A 21,832-nucleotide genomic window follows, 5' to 3' on the forward strand; every position below is an offset into this window, starting at 1 on the left:
TTCTTGTAACTTATGCGTGTAACCTCTGTATATTCTGGTTTGGGGTACTGACCTTCCCCTGAACAAGATAAGTGATATGTTTGATTGATTAAAGTAAGCTTGCTAACCCATTTTGAGTTGCTTTCCTTTAGCAAAGCAGATCTAAGAACCTATGTTGGTAGCCAGACTGGGCACACTGGGGTGCTTGTTGCTACACTCTCCTGGATCTATTTTCTAGGTCAGTGGTTTTTCCAATGAGATAGTTCACATTGGTTTCTATTTTTTTTTCATTTGTTTGGATCTATTTTGTGTCTTGATTTTTCATAAAGTCACTAGCTTCCATTTGCTCCAATCTAATTCTGAGGGAATTATTCTCTTCAGTGAGCTTTTGATATTCTTTTCCATTTAGAAAATTTGGCTTTTTAAGTCATTCTTCTCCTCGTTGCCTTTTTGAGCCTCTTTTGCCATTTGATTTAGTCTATTTTTTAATATGATATTTTCTTCAGTCAAGTTGTTGACTCTTATTTCAAAATTTTGTTGTATTGTTCTCATTCCCCTTCCCAATTTTTCCTCCCCTTCTCTTATTTCATTTTCAAAATCCTTCTTAAGCTCCTCTATGGCCTGTAACTAACTTATATTTTTCTTCAAAGCTTTTGGTGCAGGAATTCTGACTTTGTTATCTTCCTCCTGTTCCATGCTTTGATCCTTTTTGTCCCCAAAATAGGAGTCTAATGTCGGATTGCTCTGCTTGCTTTGCTTCATTTGCTTGCTCCTGTTGTTACTCAATTACTTGACTTTTGAGCTTTTTTTTTTAGGGTTTTTCATCCTAAACAGAAGGATCAAGTGAAGTACTATGGGTAAAATGCTTAATCATTAGCAGAGGGAAATGAGAAGGGTTGGGAAAGGATTTCTGCATGGTGGAATTTTAATTGGGGCTAAAAAAAAGTCAGGGAGGTCAGTAATCAGATTAGAGGAGGGAAAGCGTTTCATGGAAAGTGTTCTGTCCTGAGAACATACCCATAGCACATCAATGGAGAGTCTTCTTCATGAAACCATCAGGGAACCAGTGTCACTGGATCCAAGAATGTGTGGGAAAGGAATGACAAGTAAGAACCCTGGAAAGGTAAGAGGTGCTAAGGTTAAGAAGGGCTTTGCATGACAGAAGGTTTACAATTTGATCCTGGAGGCAATAGGGAGCCATTGAAGCTCATTAAGTAGGGGATGATATGATCAGACCCACCTTTAGGAAGGTGTTAGTAGCTAACATTTATGCATTGATTGCTATGGGCCAGGCAACATGCTAAGCATTCTATGCTTATCAACCCTGAGGGAGAGGTGCTATTATTATCTCCACCTTACAGATGGGGTAACTGAGGCAAATAGCTATTAAGTCACTTGCCCAGGGATCACACAACTAGTGTCTGTGCCAATTTTGAACTTGGGCCTTCCTGACCTCAGGCCTAGAGTTCTATCCATTGTACCACCTACCTATGCCATGGAACAACTGAGTGAAGGATGTATTGAAGAAGGAAAAGACTCACAGCTGACATTTATATGGTACTTTAGGGTTTCCAAAGTGCTTTACAAATGATCTCATCTGACCTTCACAACAACCTTGGGTTCTTGGTGCTATTATTATTCCCCTTTTACAGATAAGGAAATGAGGCCATCAAAGGTTGAGTGATTTTTCCAGGGACTCAGCTTCACTGACAGGATTTTAACCCAGGTTACCTTGAGTTCACATCTAGCACTTAATCGGTGCCATCTCAGCACTGATCAACCCGAAAACTATTGCAATCGCCTCACCCAGTAATATGACAGGATGTGTACCTGTGCCAGGGTGCTGACATTGTAGGGTCTTCCATTTAGAATGGAGCTATTAAGTCTGTATCCATGGCCCACCCCTCTCTCAAATACATTAAGAAGCAATCAGGACATTCCTTGGCCTTCCGTGCATACCTTACTGAGTAGCTGGGGAAAATTGAAATTGAATGTTGGTTTGAGGACCAGAGAATAAGAGTGAGTGTTACTGAACTGATGTTCGATGTGCATAGTAGGAGTAGTTTGTGAGCAGGGGGGACAGGTGAGTCTGGACCTTGATCCTGGGCAATTGACTTGTTTACCATCAGAGTGAACTTTGATTTAACATAAATGGAGCAGGTGGAGAATTAGGGTGGGGCATACATGAAGTTCCCAGGCTTCTCCAGTGACTCCAAAATTTGGGGATAATGAGGAAAGAGCTTTGGCAAATGGAGCCTGCCTAACGGTACAATTGTGGTTCTGTATTTAAAGGGGAAAATCTCATAGATGGGTCCTCAAAAGAACCCGAAATGGTAGAGATCAGGATAAGTGAGCACACACCTGCAACACCATTTATACTAGAACCAGCTACAGCTTGCAAGGTAAGCTGTGCCATGGATCACCTGATTGGAGGATGGACTGGAGAGTTCATTTATTGTTCATTATTGTTGAATAATGTTCATCACTCCCTAGTTTTTGGCCTGTTTCACTGCCAAATGATTTGGGGGAGTTACTTGCAGACTCTGGACACCAGAAGGTTCTGAAAGGCCAGATGGGAGGCAGTCAAGTTTTTTGTACATTATTCATGCTTTACATATTTTGGATGTTAGCTTTCCCATCCTAATGATCACAAATCCTAGATGTATAGGATCATTGATCATTGATCCGGAAGATGGCTTGAAGATATTTGTTCCAACTCCCTCCCTTTATATATGAAGATGTGGGGGCAAAAGAGGATGATTGACTTGGTGAATGTCCATGTATGAGTCACACACCCCAAATCACAAGTAGATCTACTGAATCATCGTGGTTATCAATAATGCATTGGAAAAGTATAAATATGGAACCAAAGGTAACTCAGAAGCTATCTACAACCTTTTACAGATGAGGAAACTAAGGTAAACAGGGTTAAGTAACTTGCCCAGTGTCACACAGGTAATAAGTATCTGAGATGTGGGATGTAGTCTACAGAGATGCAGTTGGGTTGAGGACTATTCAGAAACTTTATCACCCTATTCACTATATCCAATATCTATATCACTTATAGGGACACAGGGTGATCTGGCCTTGAATCTCCGCCTGCAAATGACACCTGTGTAACCTTGGCCATTTTGAGCCCTGGATTTGGGGTCTGTGGTGATTAAAAAAAGTTTGAGAAATGTAGTTTTTTGGTAATTCAATCACCTTATTGATATGGCCAGCCCAATTCTCAAATAAAAGGATGGTCATTTGGCCATCTCTCTTAGAACAAAGGCAATCACAGCAGCACTCACATTTTATGTACCCTTTGAAGACTAGGTATTCAATGAGGGGCTGAGAGAGACATCCTGTCACCACTGGACAGAGAGGCTATCTCTATAACCTGACCATATGCAGCCTTAGGCCAACTTTTCAAAGCCCCACATTAGTTCTCAAGCCCATTGGGGGGCATTTTGTAAGAGGCAGAAGAGTGCTGACTTGAAGCCAGCTGATCTGGGTGCCAATGAAGGCTCTGGAAACTACACAGAGCTGTGGGACTTTGTCACTTTTCTGGCATCCCTGGACCTCAGCTTGCTGCTCTCCTAATCAGGGGATGAAGTTCTAAGTCACTTCCTGCCTCACGGTTCTGGCCCTGTGATTTGGGCCCCACTGTGTGGGTCTGTGTTTGTTGGAGTCTTCCCAGGCAGCTCTGGCCAAGTCGCCTCTTTAGTTCCCAGCAGACAAGTCCAGTCTTCTTTTCTGGCTGGAAGATTGTAGGGGTGGAGTGTGTTTGCCCCCAGGAGGCAGGCCCTGGCAGAGGGCAAAGGCCTGGAGCACAGAGAGGAGGCTGGCACTCTTTGGAGCTCTCACCGCCTGGCCTATAAAGCCAGCTTAGGCAGCAGCTCCAAGGGGACAAACACAGCTTGGGTGTTTTCCCTCACATGAACATTGCTCCTGGTGGCCCCACAGCTGTTGCTGTTATTGCAGGAAAAGGAAAAGGGAGGGAGGAGCTTGGCTTGTTTGGCTTTGGTGCCAGAGCTGGAGAAAGATGCAGCTCCCTCTGGGAACCGTGCTTCCTTCTCTTTGGGAAAGAGCCCCCCTGCAGACCCTCCTTCTCCTCTCTGCCATTCTCCTGATCCTGGCACAGTATCTGAAGAAGAGGAGGCCACATCTCAACTACCCCCCTGGGCCTCCTGGGCTGCCCATAGTGGGCAACTTCTTCCAGATGGACTTTAAAAATCCCAAAATCACCATCCAGAAGGTAAGGAGTGAGATGGGAGGGTGAGAATCCACTGGATGTGAGGGGGGCATGGGCCCTGGAGCTCTGGGGAATGTGCTGGATGGGGCAGCCACGGGCCTGGTATCCATCCCTGCTCTGGCCCTACCTTTGAAGCAGTCTTTTGCAATGAAAAGAATGTCCTTTTTGGAGCTTAGGGGGCCTGTGTTCACATCCCCCTTCTGACCTGTGGAACCTGGAGTCATATGCTCCTCATCGTGGGTTGTGTCACTGTTGACGTTGCATATGGTCAGGATTGGATGCCTGGGGAGGTCCCTTCTGACTCAATTTCTGTGATTCTGAACCAATGATATAATAATTGTTAAGTGCTTCACACAGTGATTGGCCCACATTATACATTATGCAAATGTCAGTTATTACTATTATCATATCACTAAAGTGATAGGCGAGCTTATGGAGAGACTGTCTTTTGCTGAGCTTGGTACCTGGCACATAGTAAGCACTCAAAATTGTTCATTAATGGACTGGCTGGCAGAAACTACATAAGCAGCTTCTGGGGTTCCTCCAAACTCTAGAATCAGAAGCCCTGAAATGGGACCGTTGGATTTTGCTTAAAAACATTTTTCGTCACTGTGTTTTAATGTACTTACTTTTCTTTAAAATCCCATATATTTTATTCATCTAAAGGCTTTCTTCTGAGAAGGGACCCATAGGATTCACCAGACCAACAAAGGAACACCTATAGGAAGGGTGGGGAGAGAGGGGGAGGGGGACAGGTTAAGGACCATGGTCTGTGACTCTGATCTTAAGACTTTGGACAAGCCATGTCAGGTCTCTGATGTTCACTTGCCTTTTCAATTATGGGTGTTAATATTATGCTGACAATATCCCGGAAGTGTTCCTTTCAATTAAGTTCACCAAACACTAATAATGATTTTTTTTCAACCTGTCATATTACAATGCTGGCTCATATTAGACACAATCTACTCAATCCTTGTATAAGTACTGTTCTACCTTTTTTGTTTCCTGGATCCCTCTGGAAGTCAATCTGGTGAAACCAATGAGCACTACCTCAGAATCATGATTTTCAGTGCATAAAAAAGGATTATAAAGGAAAATGTTTATAATGAAATGCAGCTATCAAAATTTAAAGAAAAGAAAACCAAGTTGCCCAGAATCAGATCTTTTTCAGAGCAAGTGTACTTGTAAAATTGGTTTTAGTGTTTAGTGGGAGACTTTACATTTATCCTTTTGAATTTCACATTATTGCATTCAGCCCAACCATAGCCCGTTGAATTTTGGGGGGTGTGACTCCATCACCCAGCTACCTTTCCCAAGTTAGTATTGACCACAAATCAGATGAGCACCCCATCTGTGCCATTGATAAAAATGTTAGATGGTCAAAGGCTAAGCACAGATCCAGGAGTAACCCACTGGGGACCTTCTACCTGGGACACTCAAAAGTTAAGTGCTTTGGGAACAGCCCTCCAGCTGCCGTGGGTCAGGAGAGGTAGCTCAACACAGGCCTTTATGATGCTGATGTTGGGTCTCTAGGCAATATCCCATGCTACCTCCCAGGTAGATTGATATAACCTTTGCACATTTGCAAAGAACTTTGTATTTATTATTCCATTGGATCCTCAGGACACCTTTTTGACATAGCTACTCCATATGCAGAAACTAAATCTTAGAAAATGGTTCAGTGACTGGTTCCTGAGAGATCTCAAAGGTAGCATCTAAATCCAGTCATGAGCCCTTATAATATCTGACCCATCGCCTCACTTTTTTTTGAAATACATAAATAATTTTATTTGTCCACATTTTAGAAGGGCATTTGATAAAAGTCTTGGGTAGCCCAAATTTCTTCATAAAGGATATAAATAGTCAGTTTTCCTTTCAAATGCAAATTATTAACAATTACAAATAAAAACATCTTTTATTTTACCTTATACATATTAAGTGGATAAAAGTCACAAAAATTAAATCAGTCATTGTCAGAGGAGGCTACTGGAAGGAAGCAAAGCAAGAAACTATTGGCAGAACTATTTATCGTTCCAACCAATCTGAAAAACAATTTGGAATTATTGAGAAAATCACTAAACAATTCAAACCATATGGCCTAGCAATTACACTACTATATCCCAAGCTCAATGAAAGAAAGTCCCACTTACAACAAAATATTCATAGTAGTACTGTTTAATAAGCACTAAAAATCAGAGGAACAAAGTGGGTGCTCATTAATTTCACTTCCCTTTTTTTCTTTCTGAAGTCTAATATCGCTGGCCCCAGAAAATACCCATTATATGCTACCAGCTGGAATTTCTTCACTCTGAGATATTGAAACAGAAGACCAACATTCTTGGGCGCTGTCAAGCTGTAATGGCTTCAAATAAGGGTGTGGTGACAGACTCTCAGGGTGTCTGTGACCTGGGGACAAGCCTTGCTAAGATCAGAGATGCTCATCACCATGTTGGTAGTAGCATTGACTGATTATTTTTCCTCTAGTCTCTCTCAAAGACCACCTATTGGATTTAATAGAGCTTTTATGGGTATCAGTGGGGGAAAGCCCCAATCAATGAACCAACTAACAAGCATTTTCCAAGTACCTGTTCAGTGCCAGGTAGTATCTAGGTCCTGGAGATTAAGAAAACAAAAATAAAACTGCCCCTGTCCTATGGGAGCTTATATTCTAGTCAGTCCAACAAACTTGTTAATGGCTCAGGTGTTGACCTCTAAGTCTTTTCCATGAATTAAACTCTGATTTTCCCTTTGTCATATGTCCCTAGCCCAACACACTGCTTTGATTGTAGCAGTAACTCTGGAGCCTCTTACCTTGAACATTTTGGAATTCCCAGTTTCCATCAAAGTCCAGCTCCAGGGGGCCATCTCCTACAGGAAGCCTTCTGATGATCCCTCCCAAGTGCTAGTCTCCCTTCACATCACTTAGAATTTCTTTTGCATGTATTCTGTATTTACATATATTTGCACAGATCATTTCCTTCCCATGTCAATTTAGCAAGGGAAGGAGCTGTTTGGTGTTTGTGACTGTCTGCTCAGCTCCTAGCACAAAGATTGGGATATAATTGGATAATTCAGTGTTTGTTGGGCTAAACTGAACTGAATTCAGTGGAATTAGGTCAGGCTGAGTTGGGTGGACTCTATTGGAATTGGTTTCACATTGCTAGAATGTCACCTGGTGACAGTACAGACAAGAAATAGCCTGAAAAGCTATAGAAGTTTGCAACTCAAACTAGTTCTTTTTCAGCTCACCAGGGAATATGGAAATATCTACTACACATATGTGGGTGGTTACAACTTCATCATGGTAACTGGACTGCCACTGATCAAGGAGGTCCTGGTCAATCAAGACAACGTATTTATTGATCGCCCCCCTTTTCCTATCCACTTCCACATCTTTCAATCACATGGTGAGTTCTTTGAGTCATGATAAATATTTTCCAACTCCAGGATTATTTGAAAGATTTCTTTGACTCTGATAATGCTTTATTCCTGAAGAATTCCAACTCATTATAGAAGTCTTGTGTCTAGAAGAAACATGATAAAAAAAAATAGACCTCTGAAGTTTCCTTCGTTCATGTCTGAGAGTGGGGGTAGAGGAATAGGATTGAGGGGGAGATTAATGAAGAAGGTGAATGTGTTCAAATTCATCTCATAGGAGGATCAGTTGAAGGAGCTTGGAGTATTGAACTTAAGGACGAGAAGACTCAGTTGAGAGTTGAAGAGAGATGTGATGACTGTCTTTAAGTATTTGAACATCTGTTAATAGAAAAGATATTAGTTTGATCTTCTTTATCCCCATACTAGCAGCAAAGCGTAAAACTTGCAGAGTGGTACAATTCGGCTTGATAATAGGAAAAACTGCCTAACCATCTGAGCTGTCCAAAAATGAAAAGGTTTTCCTTCAGAGATGGTAGATCCTCCCTCATTGGCGATTTTCAAGAAAAGCTGTTCAGTATATTATGTTGGTGTTATTTGCTGGGTACAAGTTAGATTGGCTGACTTTTGAGATGCCTTCCAGCTCAGAAGCATTTATGATTCCACCTTTAGGCCCTTTGACCAACATGGTAGCACAGGTGCCAGTAGAGCGACCTGCTTCTGGAGGATTTCAGTAAAATCAAAGTCCCAGGTCAAAGTCTTTTTGTTTTGTTTTATTTATGAAATTTTGTTATATTTTTAATTTATGGAGACAGAAAGCATTTCTTGAACACAATATAATAGAAAAAAAATGATTGTACCTGAAACTACTAATCTACTATGCAAAACTTGATATTCCTTTCAAATATCTAACAAAATGATCATGTAAATATCTTTTTTTTTCCTTTTTTACTTCCCTTCACATCCCCTGCAACTCCTGTGCCATTCTCTTGAATCATTTTTTTTTCCAATCTGGTAGGTGTAAAAGGATATCCCAAAATAGTTTTAATCAGCATTTCTCTAATCATTGTTGATTAAGAGCATTTTTGTATAACTACAAATTGCTTTGATTTCTTTATTGGAAAACTGCCGTTCACATTACTTGACCATATATCAGTTAGGGAATGATTCATATTCTTTTGCATTTGATAGAGTTCTTTCAATATTTTAGACATGAGAGCTTTATCTATTAAAATGTCTATAATTTTTCCCCTTATTTTCTACTTTCCTTCTGCTCCTGGATGAATTTGTTTTAGTTATACTACTTTTAAATTTTAATGTAATATAATTATCCATTTTCCCCAACCTTTGCTCTCTTTATTTTGTTTATTCATAAATTGTTCACCTATCCTATAAGTCTGATAAGTAATATATTCCATGTTCTCATTTTCTTATAAAATCTCTCTTTATATCCAGGTCAGTTGTCCATTTTTACATTTTCTTGGTATATAGTATGAGATATTCATCCATGTCCAGTTTCTGTTATATTGTTTCTGGATTTCCTAACACTTTTCACCAAATAATGAATTCTTATCTTTAAGTCTTTAGTTTTTTCATTTGTCAAATGCAAGCTAATTACATTTATCTGCTGCTGTAAATCATATGTCTCCACTATTCCATTGACCTACCTTTTTTGCTTGGTCAATACCAATAGTGTAAATAATTACAGCCTTTAAATACAATTTAACCTCTGGCACTGCTAAACTTCCTTCCTTTTCACATTTTTCAACATTTCCTTTCATATTCTTCACTTTGTATTTTACAAATGAATTTTATTGTTTCTTTCTAATTTGATAAAATAATTAGTTGGTAATTTAATTGGGATTGTGTTTAATATATAAAATATTTTAGGTAAAATTTTCATTTTTATTCTGTTGGTCCAGCCTGAAGAAAAATTAATATATCTCCCACATTTAAATTTAATTTTATTTGTAAAAGTGAATGAATTTCCCTATAATCATTAGTAATTTAGAGAATTTTTTGTATGACTATAGCTAGCCTTAATTTCTTCCTCTGAAAACTGCCTGTTCATATCCTTTGACCATTGGTAAATTGGGTAATGATTTGTTTTCTTTTCTTTTTTTTCTTCCTTTCTTTCACTTGATTAAGTTTTCTATATATTGTAGAAATGAGGCCTTTATCAGAAATACTGGAAGCAAAAATTTTCCCTGCAGCTTTCTGCTTGTTTGTGCAAAATCTTTTTAATTAATGTAATAAAAATTATCCATTTTGAATTTCATAATGATCTCTATTTTTTGGTCATAATTTCTACCCTTCCTCACAGTTGTACTATTCCTTGCTCTCCTGATTTTCTTATAGTGTCATCCCTTATGTCTAAATCATGTACTCATTTTGACTTTACTATCATCTAAGATTAGATAATTTGGTTTCCAAATGATTTTTAGTCTATCTTTCCATGCCCTTTTAATACATATAATTTTTATTGTGTCATCATGATGCGAAAAGAATGCATTTAATATTTGTTAAATATTTAATCATATTTAATGCATTTGATACTTATTAATATTTCTGCCTTTCTGCAATGAATTGTGAGGTTTTTATGCCCTAGTATAAGTCAAATTTTGCATATGTGCCATGTACTACTGGGAAAAAGGTATATTCCTTTCTATTCCCATTTGGTTTTCTACAGAGGTCTACCATATCTATCTTTTCTAAAATTCTATTCACCTACTTAACTTCTCTCTTGTTTATTTTGAAGTTAAATTGTACAAGTTCAGAAATGGGGAGGGGGAGTTCCCCAACTATGTAGTTTTACTGTCTACTTCTTCCTATAACTCCCTTAACTTCTCCTCTAAGAATCTGGATGCTATACCATTTTGTGCATGTATGTTTAGTGATGATATTTCTTCATTGTCTATGGTGCCTTTTGGCAGGATATAGTTTCCTTAGCTCTTTTGATTAGATCTATTTTTGCTTTTACTTTGCCTGAGATTAAGATTGCTACCCCTGTTGTTGGTGTTTTTACGTCAGCTGAAGCATAATATATTCTACTCCAGCCTTTTGCCTTTATCTTGTGTGTATCCCCCTGCTTCAAATGTATTTCTTGAAAACAACATATTATAGGATTATGGTTTTTAATCCATTCTGCTACTTGTTTCCATTTTATGGGAGCATTTATCCTATTCACATTCACAGTTATGATTACTATCTTTATCTTTCTCTACATCCTGTTGCCTTCCCCAAACCCATTTATATTTTTATTTCTCCCTTCTCCCTTGTCCTCATCAAAAATGTTTTTCTTTTGACCACTTCCTCCCTCCATATTCCCTCCCTACCAGGCCCCCTCCATTTTTTACCCTTTCCCTTTACTACTTCTTTCCTCCCTTCTAAACAACCCCCTTTTTCTTTCCTCTTTCCCCTTCTACTGCCTGAAGGACAAGTTAGATTTCTATAATTAACAGAGTATGTTATTCCCTCCTTGAACCAAATCCAATGAGAGTAAATCTCAAACAATGCCCTTCTGTTCCCTTCTTTCCCTCTACTCTAATAATTTTGGTGTCTCTTCAGATTAGATTACTATACTTAACTGAGTATGTTATTCCCTCCATGAACCAAAAAGCAATGAGAGAGAAGCTCATACAATGCTCATCTCCCTCACTTCTTTCCCTCTACTATAGTTCATATTTCTTTTTGAGGTTTCAGATGAGGGTATAGATTCTCACCTCTTCTGAATGTGTATTTTTATCTTCTCTGCCTCAATAGTAGGATTCTATGGTCTTTGTTTTTTCAGTTTGCTTTTTTTTATTGTGATTGCCTGTTTCCTGAATTTTGAGGTAGATCTCTGCTTCTGGGGAACAAGGGGCTCTGACCCTTGTGTTGGGATTAGAACCCTGATTACTGGCTTTTTATACTGTGGCCTCTGATTCTGTCACCTAAAGGCCATAAAGTATTGCAGGTCACCTAGTGTTGAGCTGGAGTTGGCTGGTATGTACCTAGGCCCAGGCCCAGGTCGATGCCAGGTTTTTCTGCATTTCCCCAGTGTTACACTGAAGCTCACAACATAAGGTGTGGGGGAGGGATGGTCTGGACACTTAACGTCTCCACTTCCCCAGCCTGGGCTGGGGAACCACTCAAGCTGGCTCAGCCACTGGTGGATGACACCTCACTGGTGTCTACCAACTCCCCTAGCTGTAGCCGCAAGCACCCCAAGCGTCCTCAGGGTTTGCTGCCAGAACAGGTTCTTAGATCTGTTTTGTTAAAGGAAAGCAACTCAAAATGGGTTAACAAGCTTACTTTAATCAGTCAAACATGTTATCATTTACCTAGTTCAAGGGAAAAAAGGTCAGCACCCCAAACTTCAGAATATACAGACAGAATTATCAAGACAGAGAAACAGATCAAGTAGACAGATTTCAAACTGTCCAACCATTACATCCATATCCAATCAACAGCTGGGTTTCAACATCTGGGTTTTTCAAAGCTGGGGGGCTCTGGACAATGGCTTCCCAGAATCCAGATCAAATCACAGAACACTTTTCAAAGTGAGCCCCAAAACAACACTACACATCAGGGCTTATATAGCCTTCTCCTGGCTCAGAGAATGTAACAACCTTATTGACTCACTGGCCAATCAAGAAGAATCTACTGAAAAACAAGCCTCCCACCCCAGGCTCCAGGTGTACTTTAGCCTAGGGGCAGGGAAGATCTTAAAAATTTACATTCCCGTTACACTAGCCATGCAAAGTTGTGCCTGGGTTCCTGATATTGGCACTTGTCAATTCTACCTTCCTGGGTTTCATTATCTCTCTGATACCCTGAGGTGGGGTTTGATGGGATGCCTCCCATCCTGCACTGCTCTCCTTCATTCCCAGCAACAGGGACCCTTACTGTTGATCCCCCAAGCCTCCCATTGGTTCACTATTTCAGGATTTTTCTTGGGCAATATTCTCTGATGTTTTCTTTTCTTTTTTTATGATGATCAAAACAGAATTCATTAACGTAATTTACAATCATCTGAGGCTAATATTTAAACCTTATCAGAACATAACTCAGTTTTGCAATACTGCTAATTGGCCAGGTTACATTTTACCTAGGCCTGCCTTGGACCAAACCACTCCCAATAGTTCTCATGTGGTAAAAAAAAAAAAAATAAGTCAGTCTTCATGTCAGTGGCTATACTATGCAATGTAGAAGTTTCTCCTTCATCAGCTATTGGATCCTGGGGACTCACAGGGTAACCTGCCAAGATCACACGGTTAGTAAGTGTCAAGTGTCTGAGACCAAATTTGAACTCAGGTCCTCCTAACTCCAGGGCTAGTGTTCTATTAACTGCACCACCTAGCCATCCCAAGAGTGATTCTAAGTTGTTCTTCTCAAGCTTCTCTTGCTTCTTGTATCTGGAGGTCAAATTTTCTATTCAACTCTGGTTTTTTCAGCAAGAATGCTTGAAAGTCCTCTATTCCACTGAATGACCGTATTTTTCCCTGAAACATGATACTCAGTTTTGCTGGGTAGGAGATTTTTGGTTTTAATCCCAGCTCCTCTGCCCTCCAGAATATCCTATTCCAGGCCCTTCCATCCCTCAGTTGCCAGATCCTGGGTTATCCTGATTGTGTTTCCACAATATTCAAATTGTTTCTTCCTGGCTGCTTATAATATTCTCTCCTTGATCTGGGAGTTCTAGAACCTGGCTATAATATTCCTAGGGGTTTTCTTTTTGGGATCTTTTACAGGAGGTGATCAATGGATTCTTTCAACCTCTATTTTGCCCTCTGGTTCTAAAACATAAGGGCAATTTTCCTTGAAAATTTTTGGAGGATGATTTCTAGGTTCTTTTCCTGATCATGGCTTTCAGGTAGTCCAATAATTTTTAAATTATCTCTCCTGGATCTATTTTCTAGGTCAGTGGTTTTTCCCATGAGATATTTCACATTACCTTCTATTCTTTCATTTGTTTGGATCTGTTTAACATCATTTTGATTTCTCTTAAAGTCACTAACTTCCCTTTGCTCCAATCTAAATCCAAGGGAATGAATCTCCTCATTGAGCTCTTGAGATTCATTTTCTACCTTGCAAATACGGCTTTTCAAGGCATTCCTCTCCTCATTGCCTTTTTGAGCCTCTTTTGCCAATTGAGGAAGTCTTTTTTAAGGTGTTATTTTCCTCAGTCAGACTGTTGACTCTCATTTCATAATTTTCTTGCATTGTTCTCATTTCTCTTCCCAATTTTTCCTCTACTTCTCTTATCTACTTCTTAAGGTTCTGTATGAACTATAACCAGCTCATATTTTCCTTTGAAGCTTTTGGTGCAGGAGCTCTGATTTCACTGTCTTCCTTCTGTTCCGTGCTTAGCTCCTTTTTGTCTCCAAAATAGGAGTCTAATGTTGGAGTCAACTGTTTGTTTTGCTTCCTTTGCCTGGTCATGTCGCCCTTCAGTCACTTGACCCCTGGGCTTTTTGCCACAGTAGGACTCTGCCACCGGACCGGGGAGATTTTGTCCCAAATGCTGGGGTTTTCTCAGCTGCCAGAGGTATTATTTGGGTGCCCTCTCTGAAGCCTCCACATGCTCTGGCAAGCTGGTCACACACCCCAGGACCTCCACCGTAGACTACAATCCAGATCCCAGAAAGTTAAAGAAAGAGTGATTGCCCCTTAGACTGGTGCTTGGTCCCTCTATACTCTGCAGGCCAGGAGCTGAAGCTGCCACGTGGCACTGGCTGGCTGTGCTGGCATCTCAGCCACTTCTCACCCTGGGGGCAAAAGCTGACACACTCCCAACTACTGGTCCCAAAGTCCAAACTGCATTGACCTCTCATTTTGTCCTTCGCATCTATGTGTCGATGAATCTGGAAACAGCCACAGCTGCTAGCGATTTGGAGTCCCTGCAGCTGGTGGTTGGTCAGGCCTGCCCTGGGGTTAAAGCCTCGGTGTGGGGCTGGGCTCAGAGCGCTGTGCTGGCCGATTCCTGCCAGCCTGCCAGGCTGTCCTTAGTGGGAGGTTAGCTTCTCTGTGTCATTTTGTGGGTTCTGCAGCTCCAAAGTTTGTTTAGAGTCCCCTTTTTACATGGATTGAGGAAGGTGGAAGCCAGAGCCTGGCAGAGGTCCTGCTTCTACTTTGCCATCTTGACTCCGCCCCTCGATTCTATCTCTGAGATTTTCAACATCAACAAGGCAGGCATGAGAGCACCTATGGTTTACTCTACCATCTTGGTTCCTGGAAGTTCAAAAACATGACTTTCAAACATCTACTCTGTGGGCTTATAGTCCCAGGAATAGCTGCTGCCACTGCCACAAGCCCTGAACTTGTCTCTCACTCACCTTTGACACACCCCTGTCCTGTGCTGTGAGGTTTGGGAAACATCACTGTTGCAGCTGCTTCAGTTTGCCAGGTCTTGCTCCTATTCTGCTATGTTTGAGTCTGTGTTCGTCCAGCCTGTGTGCTCTGTGCTCAACACTCCTTTAGTCCAGTGCAACAAATCCTACCTATTGATTTTCTGTATTGTCTCATGTAAGGAAATCTACCACACCCTAAAATTTGTTCATATTCACTTTTTAGAGGTACCTGAAGGAATTTATGAGAGAGCTCAGGTGAGTTCCTACTTTCACTCTGACATCTTGGCTCCACCCCCACCTTTGTTTTTTCTCCTTTTTTTTTTTAAAGTTCTTGTTCAAGTGAATTCCATTGTCAGTAAAAGGAATAATCACACCAGTAAAATGACATCTTTTGAAATATTCACATAAGTTCTTCTTCTTATTATTAAGGCTTAATCATGTCTAATGGCCAAGAGTGGAGACAGCAAAGAAGATTTGCCTTGATGACGCTGAGGAACTTTGGTTTGGGAAAGAAGACCCTGGAAGATCGGATCCAGGAGGAGGCCCGATATCTCATTGAGGCTATCAGGGAAGAAAAAGGTGAGCACTGGTCAGGCAGAGATATTTACAATTTCTTCTGATTATCCTTTTGGTTAAATGATCATTAAAGAGAATCTGTAACTGTGGGTGGGAAGAGTAGGGGAAGAGAGATCATTCCTAGACTGGAGACAGGCAAAATGTCCCCCATCCCCCCACAAGGAACACTTTCAATATAATTTTTATTTTAAACTTAGATGCAAAATGAGAAAAGAAAAATAAAACATTGTCATGTACACAGCAGACTATAGAAGAGGATTCCATATAAAACAATAAATTTCCATTTCAAGAAAACCTATATAATTAATTCTACATATTGTTTTCAAAACTGTGCTAAATTTATTTGCTTCCTTATTGGTTTTCTTTTGTTCTCTGCTGTGCACTTTTTCTTTTTTTTTTGTCCCCTCCCTCCACCCACTAAAGAAGGATATAGTTAATTGTGGATGTGTATATATGTGTGCAAATACATACACATATGTACACATACATATACATGTGTGTGCTTTACATGCACGTGTGCATACACATGTATGTATGTGCATGTGCACATGTACCTAAAGCCCTGAAAATATACCCATATTTACATATATGAACTCACACATATATGTAAGAACTATGCTTATTTCCATCTAACATCTGTTTCTCTCAGGGTAGATAGCATCTTCCTTCATATGTCTAAGTTTTTCATTGGTTTTCTAAATGAACCAGCTCATCACAGCAGTATTCCAATCCAATCATGTCCTATCTGAGAACTTATCTATGAAAGTTCTTCCCTCTAATTTTTTGCATTTATTCTAATATTGCCTACATAGGTTTTATTTATACAAGAAAAATGTTAATTTAAAATAATCAAAATTTTTCTTTTTACACTTCAACAATGATCTCCCTTACAATATAGTTTAATGTCTGATACTTTGGAATCTACTTCCTTTACACTTTTTTTTCTAGTTACTTTGAAGTTCCTGACCTATTGCTCTTCCAAATGAACTTTGTTATTATATTTTTCCAGACACTGAAATAACTTTTAGTAATTTAATTGGGATGGCATTGAATAAATAGATTAGATAAAACTGTTATTTTAAAAATTATATTGGCTATACCTACCTATGAACAATAAATATTACTTCAATAATTTCAATCTTAATTTATTTGTATAAAAAAGTGTTTTATGTTTATGTATATATAGTTCCCATGTCTGTTTTGGCAGGCATAAGCTTAGGTATTTTATACTGTCTAGGCATTTTAACTGGTCTAAAACTATACTGAATAATATTGCTAACACTGCAGTTTCTCTATTTTTCACTTCTGATTAAATATACTTTAACTTTATCTAAGAACATGATTCCTCTTTCTGTTTTTAAAAATAATTAATTCTACTTCTGCCCATTATCTTATCATTGTGTGTATCTCTCACTTTTATAAAGTTTCCTGAAAGTGAAATTTTATTGAATTAAAATTTTGGACCTACTATCAATTTCTGTTCCATGGGTAAATTTTCTTCCTCCCTTATTTTCCCCTCACTATCCTTCCCACCCTGTTTACCCAATCTCTCTCCTCACTCCTTTGCTTTACTTCTGCCCACTACCTTGTCCTCCTATTCCTTAACCTAACCACCCCTCTAAAATCCCTCCCTTATCCTCCCCCCATCTTATCCCTTTGCCCTCTTACTTCTTTCTAAATTTAGAAGACTTTTATGCCCTTATACATACACACATATATATAATAGACAGACAGACAGAAAGATAGATAGATAGATAGATAGATAGATAGATAGATAGATAGATAGATAGATAGATAGATAGATCATTTCTTTCTTTCATACATTCCTGATGAAAGTAAGGTTCCAGAACTATTCACCCTCCCCCCAACTGGCCTCTTCTGCATCACTTTTCCCTTTTATGCCTCATTTTATGTCTCTATTGCTTTTTAAAAATCTCTCCCAACACAAGTTTATTTTTTTTAATTACCCCCATCATACTCAGCTCAGTCCAAGGCTTTCTTTCAAACTCTGCAAACATAAATGACAAATTGAAAAAAGAATGCATAATTTCACATATATTTTACATATAAGAAGTAAACAATTTAACCTAATGGAATCCCTTATATTTCATTTTTCTGTTTTATCTTTCTCCAGGGTGTTATCTTTTACATTTTCCCTTAAGTTCTGGGGAATTTGTCACAAAAACCTGAAAGCCTTTCAGTTCTTAAATGTGTCATTTTCTCATTTAAGATTATACTTAATTTTCCTCAGTAAGTTATCCTTGGTACCTTTTGCTCTATGGAATATAGTATTCAAAGACCTATTGTCTTTCAATATAATAACTGTTTGGTATTATGTAATCCTTATTGTAGCTCCATGATATTTAAATTGTTGGGGTTTATGTTACTTTCTTTGTCTTGTTGCCTCCAATATTTTCTCCTTAACCTGGGAGCTTTCAAACTTGGCTATAATATTCTTGTTAAGTTTTATTCCTGGGATCTCTTTCAGGTGGTGATCTGTTTGATTTTTTTTCTATTTATGCTATGCCTTGTTCTAGAAATTAAGAGCAATTTTTGGTTGCTAATTTCTTGTGATATTCTGTCAAGATTCTTTTGTTTCAAACATATTTTTCAGGTAGTCCAACTACTCTTATGTTATATCTTTTTGATCTATTCTCCAGATCGATTTTTTTCTGATGAGATGTTTCCTTTTTTTTCATTCTTTTGATTTTGTTTCATAATTTTTGGTGTCTTATGTCATTAGCTTCCCCTTGCCCAATTCTAATTTTCAATGAATTATTTGCTTCCTTAAGTTTTTGATTCTCTATTTTAAGGTGGTTGACTTTTCATGATTTTCTTGGGTTTCTCTTTTTCTTTTCCTAAATATATCTCAGTCTCTCTTACCTGATTTTTCAACTACTTCTTGAGTTCTCCCAAGAACCCTTTTTGTGCTGGGGACCATATGACATTTCTCATTGAAAAGGGATTGTCTTTTTCTAGCTACATTATCTTCTTCTTCATATAAAGCCAGATCTTCTCTAGGCCCACATTTGGGTTCTTTCTCCTTTGCTTATTCATTTTATTTATTTGTTTATTTATTGTTTTGTTTGTTTTGAGTAGCTATTAGCATAATCAAGTTGTAGTCCTGGAGTATGGAGAATGATGCCCCATGTCTCAGATCTTTCTTACTATTATTTTCTAAGGTCTATCCCAGGTCTCTATCTTGGGATTTCCCCTCTTCTCCTAAGCCAGGACTATAGCCCACAGTCACACTGTCTCACAAATGATCTTGTTCGCTGTGGTTCCTTAGTGGTTTCTAACTGTAGTTGTGCTCTCTGGCCCAAAAGTGAAACCATGGACTCTGCTCTCCTGCAAGTTCCCACAGTCATCAGGGTCTCTGTCTCTTACAACTGCATTTACCAGGTCTGTACTGACTTCTCCCTCACAGCCACAGCCTGTGGTGTGTCTGGTTGACACAGCTATGCCTGGCATCCCTAAACAGTGGAACATCCTTCAATCTTCTCAGTCATCAAACCCTCCTCCCCCAAATTCCCCCCACCATCCTCACAAACACACACATCTGACTGCAAAATAAAAGTTTCTAAGGCTGAGGCTGCCCCTAAACCCAGCTGTCCCAGGGGTTGTTGTTTGTTGATTCTGCACAATCATCCTGAAGGTGTTTACACTTCGCTCAGACCCAATCCCTGCTCCTGGAGGTTGGGTCTTTCCTGGGGTCCTTTCAAATTGTCTTAGGAGGACAGTTGCTTTACCCTGTGCTTATTTTTGCTGCTCTGAGGTAATGGTCCCTCTTTTTGTGGAGGAAATTTGGAGAGTTGAAAGTTTTCTAACCTACTCTGCCATCTTCCCAGAATCCCTTCCAGGGAATGTTTTCAAAGAACAACTTTGTTCTTCAGGAAGAGGCAATAAGCAAAGAAAAGAACCCTTGATGGTTCATTCTCTTGAATGCCATAGTAATCATTTTGTGCCATCAACTCATAGACCTCAATTCTTCATATGTCACACATGGAGTCCTGCAATGGGTGGTCACTCCGAGAACTCCCTACATACATGCAGGTACACAAACCCTTCCTCTATTTCCTCCTGTTGCCATTCTCTAACTCTTTTTTTTCCCTTCCTCATCATCCTTCTTTTTTTCTACTTAATCATCTATTTCCTTTTCTTAGTATCATCCTTCTCATTCTTCTTTTCTTTTCTGCCTTGCTCTCTTCTTTCTACTCCTTAGGGAAAATATACATACACATACATATGCATATGCATGTGTATATAACATATATTTATATATGTATGTCTGTGTATATATAGACATACATATACAAATATATTTATACATGCCACTGTCTTCCTTTTTGTAATTTGATGATTTTTTTCAATTATTCATTTATTTTCTTTCCTTCTTCCTCTGACAGGAAAAAAAAGCAAAACCCTAGCAACGAACATATATATATATAGACAAGTAAAATAAATTCTCATATTGGTCATGCCCAGAAACAATCTCATTATGTAACCTAAGTCTGTGACCCGTCTGTCAGGATCTGGGTAGCAGATTTCATCATTTGACGTCTAGAATTCTGGTTGATTTTGCATCAAGCCAAGTTCTTAAGGCAATCCAAGTTATCTTTCTTTTCACAATTGTGTTATTGTAGATGTTCATTCTTCTACCCCATCCCTCCTCTTCCTATGCTTCTTCTTTTTCCTTCTCTTTCTCCTCCCATCCTCCTTCACTTCCTGATTCTTTTCTTCTGTTGCTTCCTCTTATTATAACAGATATGCAATAAGAATGAAACTTGGAGCCCATCAATCCCATCCTCCCTCCCATTCTGCAGATGAGAAAACTAAGGAATGGAGTACTTAAGTGACTTGCCCAAGGTCACTCATTCAGTGAATAAATATTTCTCAAGTTCCTACTCCATTCCAGGCTAAATCTTGAAAATATAAAAAGAAAGGAAAACGAGAGTCCCTACTCTCAAAGAACTCCTAATCTAAGGTGGGAGACAGCATGCAACAATTACTTACAAATGTGATTTCAACATGAGAAATTGGAAATAATCAACAGTGGGAAGGTCCTAGAACTGAGCTCACCCAGCAAGTAAATGTGTGAGGTAGACTGGGTCTTCCTGACCCCATATCCAGTACCTTACACATCACCGTATACTACCTCCTTCCTTATGCGCCTTCTCATATCTGTTCTTGTCATCTCAATATCTGCAGTTGTAATGTCACCTCTGCTACTCCCATAAATGCAACTAGCTCACCAGTGTATGTGGTCATAGGTGCTAGTATATGCACACGTATTAATATACATGTACATGTGTGCACATGACCGTTACACAAATGGAACACCCATGCAGGTGATAGATAAGATATCAAATCATAGAAAGAGACTACAAGGGCCCTCAAAGGTCATTTAGTCCAACCCTCTCATTTTACTGCTGAATAAATAGATGCAAAGACAGACAGCAACTTGCCCAGAGTAACATAGACAAGTTACACTTAAAGAAAATTTGCCAAATCCTAAGACTTGACAGACAAGGTCTTGACAGAAACCTTAAAAAGGGGGCATATCCTTTTCTTTATTCTCCTCACATCTATTTAAGAAGCAGCTGATTATGAGTAATAATAATAAAGCAGATGTGTGCTGGAGGATATGAGGGGAGAGGGAAAACTGTTTAAGAGAAACAGGTAGAAAGCTCTGCTGGGTTCCTTTAAAGAACCTGAGAAAAATGAAGAGTAGCCTATCCCCTTTCTCTCCCACTAAACAGGACAGCCCTTTGACCCCCACTTTCAGATCAACAATGCTGTTTCCAATATCATCTGCTCCATAACTTTTGGACATCGCTTTGACTACCATGATTCTCACTTCCGGGAGCTGCTGAAGACTTTGGATGATACCACAGTTCTCTTAGGAAGCTGGGAGTGTCAGGTAATAGACCATCCCTTCTGGGCACAGCTGACTCAGCCTCAATTGGGACACACACTTCCTCCATGGGAAAAGAAATAAGCAAAATTGTAAGAGGTTGGCAGCAACTGTTTTAGCCTGTGTAAAAGAGACTGAAAAGGGAAGAAGAAAGAAATAAGATTTTTTTAAGTGACATGAAAGTCTATGCATAGGGGATCCAATGCTTTCCTAGAACACAGTGATCTCCAAATAATGGGAAATAAATGTCCATTGTTTTAAATTTTTCCAGCATCTTTACCAAGAATATTAATTTACAAACATTTATTAAGCACGTACTGTGTGCTCTTAAACTCTAGTAGGAGAAGTGTATACAATGACAAAAATGAAACAGCCCCAGACTTCAAGTGGTTTACAATCTGTAGGAGTTGACACCATGCC

General features: G+C 39.2%; 1 pseudogene; it reads left to right on the plus strand.

Annotated features, from left to right (window-relative positions):
* The first annotated feature begins 3,986 nt into the window (after positions 1-3,986).
* The window catches only part of LOC138164745 (cytochrome P450 2J2-like), a 46,973-nt pseudogene continuing 29,127 nt past the window's right edge, over positions 3,987-21,832 (plus strand).

The sequence above is a fragment of the Petaurus breviceps genome, unplaced genomic scaffold (assembly GCF_028583685.1).
Source record: "Petaurus breviceps papuanus isolate PSGF00001 unplaced genomic scaffold, PetGlider_PUasm1.0 207, whole genome shotgun sequence".
NCBI classification, from domain to species: domain Eukaryota; kingdom Metazoa; phylum Chordata; class Mammalia; order Diprotodontia; family Petauridae; genus Petaurus; species Petaurus breviceps.